Here is an 11,534-nt window from a genome sequence, read left to right as displayed (position 1 = left end):
TGGAGGTGCCAGGAATTGAACCTGGGGCCTCATGAATGCTAAGCATGAACTCTACCACTGACCTACACCTCCAACTTATCCCACTTTTCAAATGATTGTTTTTTTTTTAATTTTTAATTATGTGTTTGTTGTTGTCTGTGTTTTGAAAAGTTCACAGGGAAGAAGGTGACACAAAGGTCCAAGAAGTTGGGTCACTCTGGATCTGGAGGTTGACATGGTTGTGTGCTACCTGATATTGATGGTGAGAATTAAGCTGAGGTCCTCTGAAAGAGCAGTCTGTTCTCTGAACATCTGAGTCATCTATCCAGCCAAAAAACTATTTATGAAGACAGGATCTCACTGTGTAGAAATGACTGGCCTAGAAGTTACTATGTAGACAAGGCTGGCCTTGAACACACAGAGATCAGCCTACTTCACTCTCTAGAGCACTGAAATGAAAAGGGTGGACACCATGCTTAGCTTATTGTTTGTTTTGATGTTTTTGTTTGTTTTCCCAGAAGAATTGGCAATACCATTTCTGTCTTCTGTTGGAATAAGTGTGAGCCACCATCCCCTCCTAAATCCCAATCTGTTTTTGAAACAGGGTCTGACCATGTGGCTTTTGGTGTTCTGAAACTTTTTATGGAGTCAAGGAGCCTGCCTCTGTCTCCCAGATGCCAGGATTAAACGTGTGTGGGTGTGTGCTCTAAGAAGCAAAGTTTGCCTCAAAATCAGAGGGAAGAGCCAAACACTAGATTAACTATAGAGGCCAGGAAGTTGTAGCATACATCTGTAATCTCAGCACTTGGGAGGAGAAAGCAGGGAGATCAGGAGTTCAAGGCCACCCTGGGATACAGGAGGTTGAATCTGTCTAAAGGAGAAACAGAGCCAAGCAGTAGTGGTTTCTCCCACCTGTAATCCCAGCACTAGCGAGGGGGAGACAGGAATATGAGGGGGGAGGAGACAGGATCTCAGAGCCATTCAGTGTGAGGACTCCAGAGACAGGAGCTCAGCATTTTCAACGGAGGATTGGTGAGGCAGCTGACTGCTCTGCTTCTCTGATCTTTCAGCATTGACCCAGATATCTGGCTCCAGGTTTTGATTATAAGACCAATTAGGATTTGTGCTACATGTGGGGCCATGTCTGGTTCAGCTCTCAGTCTTGACTTGCTTTTCTGCAGCACCTCTTCCAACAGAAAGTCATGGGCCCGGCCTTGCTCTGTGAGAGAGGTTGTTGTATAGCCCAGGCTGGATTCAATCTTGCTGGGTAGTAAAAGATGACCTTGAATCTCTGAGCCTCAGGCCCAAAACTCAGTTCTGGAGTGACCAGCATATCTCTGTGTGTCTTGTTCATGCAATGCTGGAGAGAGAACCAGGGTTTTGTGAATGGAGGAAGAGGGCAGAGACAACCTTCCTCTATAGTTTTCTCAGCCATTCCTTCCCTGAACCGGTAGGCAACTGCTCGGCTTTTTAACACCAACATGATTCCTTGGGGGTGGGAACCAATAACAGACATCACATACACTCTGGATTTCTCATCAATGACTCAATACCACTTGATGATACAGCTGTTTTCTAGCCTCATCTAGACAACAATTTCATCAAGAGCATTATTGGTACAGGTATGGAAAGAAAGAATGAAGCAAGGGAGGGAGGAGGGAAGAAAGGAAGGGAAAAAAGAAAGAAAGAAAAAGAATAAAGGAAAGGAAGTTTGAGTGTTGGGGCAGTAACTCTGGGAATGGATCCTTACCTTTACCAAGTAGAATCTTATTCTCTCTACTTTACAGAGATCAAATAACCTGAACACACTCTGTTACATAATCTCTAATGAGGCAGGAGGATTACTGAGAATTACAGGTCAGCTCAGGTAACATTATGAGTTCCAGATAGACTTTAGCTACAGTGTGAGATCTTATCTGATAAAAAAATGTAGTAGTAATGTAAGAAAGACAATGAATGCCAGAGCTGAAAGTTTGTCTAGAAGGATCATGGATGGTCCAGGGACCTTGACCATAACCTCTGCTTTCATACTTTCCCACATGGAGATTTATTTCACTCAAGCTACAGATGCAAAATTCCAAATAGAATTATAAGGTGGAAGCTCCATCATCCAACCAGGTGGCAACATGTGGCTTAGAGGTGGGGCTTCAAAGGAAATGAATGGGGGTGCTATAAGGCTCAGAATGGCCAGACAAGATATTCTGAGCCTTGGGCTGGTATGACTGCCTGGAGCTGCTAGGTTTGGAAGACCTAGCAGAGGGTGTGAGAACTTACACCACACATTGCCCCATGTCAACTCTGTACCCAGAACTATGTGAACAGTTTCTAGCTGCCTCTGATTCCTCATGGGTCAGAGGCTGTTCGAGCACAGGTAGTGGCTGTAGTATATTTGAAATGAGTGATCGTGATTATGACCACAGTGTAACACTGTGCTATGGAGGTGGGGCTCATCATGCCAAAGGTTGGCACACCCAGGGACGGTTCTGAGTGTCTCCTGGTTGTTCTTTGTGGGTTTCCTGCTGACATATCTATCTAGTGGTCTTGTTTTCTGCTTGATAGTGCAGAGAAAACTGTAGAGCTAGAGGCAGAAACAGTCACAGTTCTGCCTAGAAGGACAAGACTTGAGTTGTTAACTTTCTATCAGGGAACATCCTGGTCTTGACCTTCATGGTCTTGAGCTCAGAATGATCTTGGGCCTAACTAGCCTCTGCTACCTTGAAGTTATAGCCATCTCTCTTTCACTATAAAACTTACTGAGGTGAGCTCCTTTGTCTCTCTCTAGGGCTTAGAGAGTCACTTAGAAACACTCAATGCTATCAGATATGAGTTATCTGTCTCAGTGCCTGAGTGTCCATCAGCTTAAACACATACTGTTCAGCTATGATTTCACATTTTCATGTCTGGGGAGACCCTAATGCTGGATGTATTCTTTCCCACACCTTCTATGGCATGATAATTTCCCATAGGTTTCAATAAAATAGTTTTGCCTGAAAGCATGGTTGTATCCTTTACATACACTGAGTGAGTTCATTGACAATCTATTCCTTTTACAGATAGATACTATCTATTTAGCCCTGACTGACCATCCTGAAACTCATTATGTAGACAAGGCCAGCCTTGAACACATGGACATCTGCCTGCTGTGCCTGCTGAGTGCTGGGAATGACAGTATCCAGTGGACATGCCTGGCAGAAGAGCTCCTACCTAGCACATCTGTATCCCTGGATGTTGTCCTCTGCACAGTGAAAAGGAATCCATGAGAGAATAGAAAGAAAGGTCCCAAATAAGAAGACAATCTGGTTTCTGGGGTTTTCAATAAGAATAGAAAATTCAAGAACTGATTGGTGAAACTGCAAGAACTGATTGGTGGAAAGTACATCAGATTGTCCCATTGTCTGTGGGTTCCAGTAATTCCCCAGCCTCAGACTTCTGAACAGCCACTACAGTCTTCTGGGAAATACCTGGCTAAAGTATTATGTCCAGAACAACTAAGATCTACACCATGTGACCCCATCTGAAAAGACAAACAAAACAAAACAGTCGACAATTACTGAGTGCTGGAGAATTGCCAGTGGTTAGGAGCACTGACTATTCTTCCTTAGGATCGCCTTCCAATTAATAGTCACATGACAGATGACTACTGTTTGTAACTCGAGCTCTGGTGGCTTTGAGATGTATTTATGCAGGTAAAACACATATAAAATAAAACAAAAATAAAAATAACAAATTTTAAAGTAAATCAATATTAACAGAAAAAGGTTCTGGTTTCTTTTCTTTTCTTTTTTTTTAAATTTGACCAATCATCAAAAAGTTTCTTTTCCTTTTTTTCCTTTTTTTCCTCCAGCTCTTTGAGACAGGGTTTCTCTGTGCAACAGTCCTGGCTGTCCTGGAACTCACTTTGTAGAACAGGCTGCCTTTGAACTCACTGAGATTCTCCAGCCTCTGCCTCCCAAGTGCTGGGATTAAAGGTGTGCACCACCACCATCAGGAAAAGATTTTTATTTATTATACATACAGTGTTCTGCCTGCATGTATGCCTGCATGCCAGAAGAGGGTACCAGATCTCATTATAGATGATTGTGAGCCACCACGTGGGTGCTGGAAATTGAACTTGTCCTCTGGAAGAGTAGCTACTGTTCTTAACCTCTGAGCCCTCTCTCCAGCCCAAGTTAATTTTTCAGTTTAGTCAAGAACATAATAATCTAAAAATTTCAATATGGCAATTATCAAAACCTCTTGAAGACAATTCATGAACCCTGATTGCACTCAACTCTTAGTCCTCCCGTGCATACCTCTCCCACATGTCCTGCCCCTCCAAAAGACTATTTACATTGTCCATATATTCACTGTGGTTTGGTCAAATTCCTACTGGCCAGTCTGCTAAGGGAGGGTGAATCTTTCTCTACCTGCATCAACACTAGACACCATGAACCGAGGAGACACTGGCCATAGCCAGTTCTCACCCACTATTGCCACAATCTGCACTGCAGTGCTGTGGGCAGGCAAGCCATTGGGCCAGCTTGGTGGCACCCATGCTGTCACCTGTTTTACACTGTCACTGTGCTGTGTGCTGGCAAGCTGTAGAGACAGTTCTCCCATGATGTGCAGGGCCAGCTCACTTGCATTCACAGCGTTTTCAACATCACTGTGTATTGGTGACTGGGGGGAGGGGCAGCCTCCGGTCACCAGCAGAGTATACAAAAAAAAAAATCCACAAAGGTGGCAAGGGCTCGACTTTTTCTATCTGATGGGAAAATAAAGAAACACACTCTTTCTCATGGTAACTTTCTCCTGTACTTCATCTTAAAAAATCCTCTCTGAAATTCTCTCTTGCTCCCCATAGCCACATCTCTTTACATACAGCTCTGTATCTCTCTTTACATACATACATCTCTCTCCTGCACACCCATATATACAGTTACATCTCTTTTTTACATATCTCCATTATCTCTCTTTTATACATATTTCTTCTCTCTACTCTGTTACTTTTCTTCATACATTACTGCATCATTCATTCATTCTCTCACCTTATTCTCATGCTTCTTATTCTTTTACCTCTCATACTTTTTTCCGCATTTCTTCTTCTTCATCTTTTACACTTCTCTCACATTTTTGCTTCTTCATCCTCACATTTTTCTCTCTACCCATGTAGCTACATCCCTCACTCAGCACACACCCCTACACACACTCACACACTCACTGCCAGCTCTTTTTCACATCTCTTCTGCATAGCTCTGCCCAGCTTCCCCTCAAAGAAATCTCTGCACAAATATGACTTAGATTTTCAGGGTCACAAGGCATTTCTTAAATAAACAATCAGAGACAGAGCCAAACTGATACTCGTAAAAAATCACATGGCTTCTCTTAGTCTAGGAAGGTCACATCAACTGGCCAGTGAGTAATGCTTGGCTAAGCATGTAGCCTGAGTGGTTAGTGTTCTCAGATAGGAAATGCCATTGAAATTCAGAACTAGCCGGGCAGTGGTGGCACAAGCCTTTAATCCCAGCACTCAGGAGGCAGAGCCAGGTGGATCCCTGGATCCCTGTGAGTTCGAGGCCAGCCTGGTCTGCAGAGCGAGATCCAGGAAAGGCACAAAGCTACACAGAGAAACCCTGTCTCAAAAAAACACAACAAAAAAAAAAGAAAGAAAGAAAGAAAGAAAGAAAGAAAGAAAGAAAGAAAGAAATAAATAAATTCATAACTAGCAGTAAAAATATTATATTAGTTGGATGAATCTTGAGCCTAAGAGTATGTGCAGTCAATTACTGTAGGGGGTTGTGTCTCAGTGTAAACAGCCTGACCTTGATTTAGCAATAAACACCTGGGAACATGTCTTGTGTATTTTCTGCAGGGGCAGCTTAGTCCTTTTGAATTTGTTCTGAAGTCTAAAATTAGCTTTCTTTGAGACTGGGAATACTGTTATTTTCCTGTGTCAGTTAAGAAAAATATTCTGATATTATTTCTATTCATCAGAATTATACAGCTTAAACAGAAATCATCTTCTTGACCATCCACAGCTATTACTGTGCCCAAAGATGGAATATTTTCTTGAGATAAACTCACAACCAGTGGGAAAACATCCATAGCAGTTCTTAGGAAAGAAATGTAGGGGCACCTGGAAAAAATAAGAGACAGACACATCCAGTCATTACAGGCAGTACCTCCACAGCCTTGCTAGGTAGGGCTTCCCATCAGGTGGGTCTGGTGGGTTGACGTGTTAAATATCAGTTGTCACCTGCTGTATACTCCCATGGCCCTCGGCAATTGGGGGGGGCAGTTCTCCTGTGGCCAAGCCATTGCTAGTGCCTCCATATGTTGATTGGCAAGGGGAAAGGACCAGATCTCCTGAAGATGTCTAGGCCAGTTCTCCCTTAAATATGGGGCAGCTCTCCTGTGTCTAAGGGTTTGTTGACACCGCTGTTTTGCTGCCACCAAGAGGTGGAGTCAGCTCTGCTGTGAGGGACAGGCTTGTGCTCTCTCCCCCACACCACCATCAGTGTCCCACATGCATTGGCAGTGTGGTGCAGGCCAGCACTCCCAGAAATGTGGATATTAACATGACTTGAGGTGGCAGCCCAGATAATAACACATGGTCATAGACATCAACTCAGCCCCTGGCAGTATCAATACTATTGATCCACTCATGGTCCTCAGTGGCTGGCATGGGCTCACTTCAACTTGGTGCCCTGTGGCATCTAAGCCTGAACACATCACCTAGGAAACAGGCAATGGCACAGACTGTATCCATTCATGTGAGTTTCAGGCTTCATCATCGTCTAGGGCAGAAGCATGGAACACCAGTATTACCAGGGCCTCTCAGGCCATGGTGGTCCTTCAAGGGAGTACAATCCAGAAAGTGAAACTTTCCTCATCTCCAGCCTCTGTTATTGTCAGAGCGTGGACTTTCTGTGAAGGCAGCAGGTTTGGAGATGTTCTCTGTATCTACATAAGCTCTAGGCTGTTGTATACCATCCCACCGACCCTACTGGGCAATGACAGCATGTTGATCTTAGCCCTCCCTCTTACTGGTCACTGCCATCAAGGCTCCAGTTCTACCTCTCTCCATAGCATGTGTACTGCTCAATTTTGCTATCTTACCCACCTCTTCATCACATATTTGTTCTATTTTTAATTAAAAATTGCATTTATTTGGGGTTTACTGTTGTGGATTTATCTATTGCCTGTTTTTTCGAGTGTGTATCTGACTTCCTTCGGTTGGAATTTTCCTTCTAGTGCTTTCTGTAGTGCTTTCTGCTGGTGGGAATGCAAGCTTGTACAACCACTTTGGAAATCAATATGGCGCTTTCTTAGAAAATTGGGAATCAATCTCCCCCAAGATCCAGCTATACCACTTTTGGGCATATACCCAAGAAATGCTCAATCATACCACAAGAGCACTTGCTCAGCTATGTTCATATCAGCATTGTTTGTAATAGCCAAAACCTGGAAACAACCTAGATGCCCTTCAACTGAAGAATGGATAAATAAATTGTGGCACATATACACAATGGAATACTACTCAGCAGAGAAAAACAATGACATCATACGGTTTGCAGACAAATGGATCGAGCTAGAAAAAATCATCCTGAGTGAGGTGACCCAGACTCAGAAAGACAAATATGGTATGTACTCACTCATAGGAAGATGCTAGATGTGGAACAAGGATGACTGGACTGCTACTCACATCACCAGTGAGGCTACCTGGAAAACGAGACCCAAAAAAAACACGGAGAAATGGATGAGATCTACATGAACAACCTGGTCATGAGTGGGAACAATGAAGGGCAACGGTCGAGGGAAAGAGAGTGGGAGATCCTAGCTGGATCAAGAAAAGAGAGGGAGAACAAGAAATAGGAGACCATGTTAAATGAAGACCACATGAGAAGGGGAGGAAGCAGAGAGCTAGGGAGGCCCACGGAGATCCACAAAGATACCCCCACAAAAGACTGCTGGCAATGGTCGAGAGACGGCAGGAACTGACCTACTCTGGTGATGGGATGGCCAGACACCCTGTTAGTTGTGCCATAAACCCCATCCAAGGAAGGTCTGAGGAATCTGGATGCAGACATCCACGGCTGGGCCCCTGGTGGAGCACTGGGATTTTAATTAGTGAGAAAGAAGAGGGTTTATATGAGCGAGAATTGTTGAAGCCAAGGTTGGATAAAGCACAGGGACAAATAACCAAATGAATGGAAGCACAGGATCTATGAACCAAGGGCTGAGGGGCCCCCAACTGGATCAGGCCCCCTGAACGGGTGAGACAGTCATTTGTTTTGATCTGTTTGGGAGGCAGCTGTGTGTTGGTGCTGGGTCCTGGGCTTGTTGCATGAGTTGGCTGTTTGAATCCTGGGACCTATGCAGGGACGCTTGGCTCGGTCTGGGAGGGGGGGACTGGACCTGGCTGGACTGAGTCTACCAGGTCGATCCCGGTCCTCGGGGGAGACCTTGATCTGGAGGAGGTGGGAATGGGTGGTGGGGTGGGGGGAGGGGGAAGGGGGCGAGAGTGGGAGAACAGGGGACTCTGTGGCTATTATGTTGAACTAAATGATGTTGTAAAATAAATTTACAAAAAAAAAAAGCCTCAGAGATCCCAACCCCTCTTGGGCTCCAACTTTATCAAGGAAGCACAGAGCAGTATTCGGTAGCATAAGAATGCTACTTATTATGACTTTGTAGCTAGGCTTTGCCTAAGAGAATTTCTGTATCACTTCAAGAAAATTAAGTTAGTAATGCGCACCCTCTGGTTTGGGGAAGATATTTTTTATGGGATAAATGCTTTGTAGATCAATTTGTCATTGATTCTAGGCTCAAGTAAATGAATTAGTGATACTCAACCATGGCATCATGGAAATATGCATTGCAGAGGTTGGTTTGTGGGAGCCCACAAAGATTCCAATTTGTGGTTTTGTAGATGTTACCAACCATCTTATGAAATAAGAAGCACAGAACCAATGTAAAAAAGAAAGCCAAGAGGTCAGAGCTCAGAGCTAAAACCTTACCCTTCCTCCTGTGGTGGTCCTACCTCTCTGAAAAAGAGCTACTTCCTGTGTGTTTGTCTTTATATAGTCTTTCTGTTCTGCCTTCTCATTGGTTGTAAACCCAAATACATGACTGCCTCGTCACTGCCTGTATGAACAGCCCTCCAGGTCTTCTATAGTATTGAGATTAAAGGCGTGTGTCTCCAAAAAAAAAATTGCATTTATTTACATCCTGACCACAATTACCCTTCCCTTTTCTCCTCCCATGTCCTCCCCACCCCTTCCCTCCACCCCTCAAATCCACTCCTCCTCTGTTTCTGTTCAAAAGGACCACACTTCCAATGGGTATCAATAAAGCATGGAATATCAAGTTGAGGTAGGACTGTAGCATGAATCTTAAAAGGTCTTCTTAATAAAATCAAATCGAGAGCCAGGTATTGGCATAAATACTGGAAGATCAGAGAGACAGAACACAAACAACAGCCGACCTCATCTCGCCAACTTCTCAGCTGATCCTGTATCCGTGAACTGGGAGCCTCTGAATCCTCCCCCGAATGAATCTCACCTGAACTTCTGCTGAAAGCCTAAAAGCTTAACCAGGCTCTAGTTCCTGGTCCTCATGCCTTACATACCTTTCTGCTTTCTGCCATTACTTCCTGGGATTAAAGGCATATGTCACCATGCCTGGCTGTTTCCAGTGTGGCTTTGAACTCAGAGATCTGGATGGATCTTTGCCTTCAGAATGCTAGGTTAAAGGTGTGGGTGCCACCATTTATTTTCTGGCATCTATATCTAGTGGCTGTTCTGTTCTCTGACCCTAGATAAGCTTATTAGAGTTCATAATATATTGGGGAACACAATACCACCAGTAGGACTGAGCTGCTCCCCTTATATTAAACCTGGGCAAGGCAACCTAGTATGAAGAACAGGTTCCTAAAGGCTAGACAAAGCATTAGGGCCATCCCCTACTCACACTTCTAGGAGTCCCCCAAGTTGACCAAGCTACACAACTGTGACACATATGTAGAGGGACTAGGGTGGTCCCATATTGGGGGTGGTGTGGATGGATGGGGAGAGTAAAAAGAAATGACTGGAAAGAGGGAGCATTTCAGATTCGGGTAGAAACTTGGTGCAGGGGACACTCCCAGGAATCTACAAGGATGGCCCCAGACAAGACTCGTAGCAAAGGTAGATGCACAGCCTGAAATGGCCATCTCCTTTATTTAGTAATTTAGCACAGGATTTCTGTTTTTTTTCCTTTTAATTACTGTATTCTATTTACTAGTGTGTGTGTGTGTGTGTGTGAGAGAGAGAGAGAGAGAGAGAGACAGAGACAGAGACAGAGACAGAGACAGAGGCACAGAGAGAGTGGGGGTAGGGTAGTTGAGGATCTCACCTACCATGGCAGAGATGCTCTACATTAACAACATCATGGAATTCCAGACTGGATGTGAAGATACTCTCTGTATTGAGTCCCAGCTCTCACTGTTGTGAATTGGTTAGGGGAGATATAGTTTCATTGTGTAGATTAGGCTAGACTCAAAATTATGGCAATCTTCTCCACTCTCCTCAATTCTGAGACATAAGCTTGTGCCATAACCCTTTCATTATTTTCCATTTATTTACTTACTTATTGTTTAAGTTTTTCTATTTTAGGGGATGGTTTTGTTAAGAGTGGCCAGAAGACATGGTAATTCTAGGGACAGTGTCTATGGGAATGCAGTTGCTTCAGCCTCATCAATTTGACATCTCACTCCTCTAATATTAAAAGGAGCTAGGTTAGGTGGGCTGCTTGGACAGCCCTGGAATCCTAGCACTAGGGATGTGAGGGAAACCAATGTCTTGTTGAAGGATAGCCTGGGATACATGAAGCAACCCTGTCTCTACAAAAAAATGAAAGGAGATGATTGAGTTGAATGCTGCTAAAGTGGTAGAGCACTTGTCTAGCACAACCAAGGACATGAAACAAACCCTAGTACCAAACAATCTCAGTCAGAAACAAAGATACTCATCATTCCATATCATTTTTGCTTGTTTTGGTTGTCTTAACAAGCTCCCAAAGCAATCCATCCTGAAATACAGTGTATAGGCGAATCTGATGGGATCCTCCTGCATCTGTTTCTAAAGGGCTGAAAGCACACTGTCTTCTAACAAGCCTGACATCCATGCAGCATTTGAAAGACAAATGTTTTATGAGAATTCTGTGACCAGTCCTCTAGTCAATGGAAAGGAGCATTTGTGTTCCAGAGGTTGAGTTTTCTTTGGGATTGGACACGACCCAAATGTAAGGCAGGGCCGAGGGATGCATGGTCTTTTTGGAATGAGGAAAGAGAGTGGAGTAGCAGGTGACTCGGTTAGCATTTCCCATTCTGTCTTGTGATAACTGTGCATGGATTTTGCTTGCTAATAAATGTAAAGTAATCTTTTAACATCCTTCTTCATCTGGCACCCAGCGTTTGGGGCTTGCTAGAACACATGAGAGTGTGCCCAGCTGGGCAGGGTTGCTCTGCAGTTCAGTGAAGGAATGCTCTTGCCTTCCCAGTGCAAAAACCCCTACTTTGCATTTCTGCCTTCCTA

The 11,534-nt window shown here is 44.1% G+C and overlaps 1 non-coding gene across 1 annotated transcript; it reads right to left on the bottom strand.

Moving 5' to 3' along the window:
• Trnaa-agc (transfer RNA alanine (anticodon AGC)) lies at window positions 1–72 on the bottom strand. Its single transcript has one exon. It is a non-coding gene; the product is annotated as a tRNA-Ala (tRNA).
• Window positions 73–11,534: the final 11,462 nt, after the last annotated feature.

This window comes from Peromyscus maniculatus, chromosome 2, assembly GCF_049852395.1.
Source record: "Peromyscus maniculatus bairdii isolate BWxNUB_F1_BW_parent chromosome 2, HU_Pman_BW_mat_3.1, whole genome shotgun sequence".
In the NCBI taxonomy this organism is placed as follows: domain Eukaryota; kingdom Metazoa; phylum Chordata; class Mammalia; order Rodentia; family Cricetidae; genus Peromyscus; species Peromyscus maniculatus.
The sequence above is the reverse complement of the archived record's forward strand: the minus strand, read 5'-3'. Positions and strand labels throughout refer to the sequence as shown.